Here is a 1811-nt window from a genome sequence, read left to right on the forward strand (position 1 = left end):
GGGAGATCAGCTGATCGCTCTCAAAAGCCGGCCGCTGGGAGATCAGCTGATCGCTCTCAAAAGCCGGCCGCCGGGAGATCAGCTGATCGTTCACAATAGTCGGCTCTCGTTTTTTATACTGAAAGCATTTCACCAACGGAATCTGCTTTCTCATGACAATTCTTGTCACCCGTTGTACAACGCATCAGTCACAAGCGTCAAACAACGCAGGTGACTGATGCAAAAAAAGGGAAATGTGAACATAGCCTAACTCCTCCACCCCTGGCGATTTTTCTATTTAGTTTTTTCCTTGCCTTCTCCCAAGAGCCATAACTTTTTTTTCGTTTATGTCAATATAGTCATATGAGGGCTTGTTTTTTGCGGGACAAGTTGTACTATTCAATAACACTATTCATTCTGCCCCATATTGTACTGGAAAATGGGGAAAAAAAGTGCATTGTAATTGCAAAGAAAAGTGCTATTGCACTATAGTTTTTGGAGGTTTTTTTTTATTTACAGTGTGATTCCTCAGGTCAGTACGAGTTGGTCGGTACCAAATATGTATAGTTATACTTTTAGGCTAGTTTCACACATCCGGCTTTTCGCTGGTTTGCCATATTCAGCGCATGACAGTAAAGTGTATACAGTACAGTGGCAGCGCTGTAACTTCCGGGTCACATGCTCCGGTCACATGACAGCATGTGACCGGAGCTTGCCGCACTGCCACTGTACTGTATACACTGTACTGGCGTGCGCCGAATCCGGCAAACTGGCAAAAAGCCGTATGTGTGAAATTAGCATTATCTATGTGTTGAAAAAAAATTCACGTTTGTTAAAAAAAAATTGCACTTTTGTCACCATCTAATTTTTCGGGATCTGGGGCTATGGGAGGGCTTATTTTTTTGTATCCTGAGCTGACAGTTTTAGTTATATCATCTTTGGATAGATATGACGCATTTTAATATAATGCTGCAGCGACCAAAAAAATTCAATTCTGGCGTTTTAACTTTTTTTCTCGCTATGACCTTTACCAATCAGATTTATTTTTTTATTGAACGGTTAGGGTTTTTTTTTTTTTATTTTCTCATTGTTTTTAAACCTTTTAACTTTTTTTTTTTTTATTAATTTTGCTAGTGCCCTTAGGGGATTTTATGCCTGTACTATCTGATCGCTAAGCTAAAATGCCCTGCACACGAGGTAGGAGACATGGCTATATCAAGAGAACAATACTACATTTCTAATTGAAGGTATTTGCTATTATTATTACGCGGCACCTACTACATATTGGTATAGGTTCTTGAAGAGGGGAATGCCACTTTAAGTGCACAGCAGATAGAAGTAAGGACCTGTCCCTATCACACACAGATATTGATACAGTGGAACCTTGGTTAACGAGAACAATCTGTTCTAGGAGTGGGCTTGTTAACTAAGTTACTCGTCTAACAAAGCAAGATTTCCATAGGAAATCATTGTAATGCAGACAATTTGTTCCAAATGTCCCATCCTGGTCCCCTATTGTGCCATTCCACACACTCACAAACACGCACACACAGATATTATGCTCATCTTACCTTCCGTTCTATCGCCAGCCTCCTGGATCTTGCAGTTCGCCGGTACAGGATGTGTATCGGGTAACCATTGCGACGAGGGAGGAACGTCCGCTGCCAGAGCGCTGACGGCAAACGCAGGAGCCGCTTGCCCCTGATTGGTCAGCGCGCTGCCTTTGAGTAGCAGCTGACAGCGTACTTTCCTCCCTCTTCGCGATGGTTACCGATACACATCTTGTAGCGGCGAACTACAAGAAACGTGAGGCCGGCGATGGAACGGAAGGT

Source organism: Anomaloglossus baeobatrachus, chromosome 2 (genome assembly GCF_048569485.1).
Source record: "Anomaloglossus baeobatrachus isolate aAnoBae1 chromosome 2, aAnoBae1.hap1, whole genome shotgun sequence".
In the NCBI taxonomy this organism is placed as follows: domain Eukaryota; kingdom Metazoa; phylum Chordata; class Amphibia; order Anura; family Aromobatidae; genus Anomaloglossus; species Anomaloglossus baeobatrachus.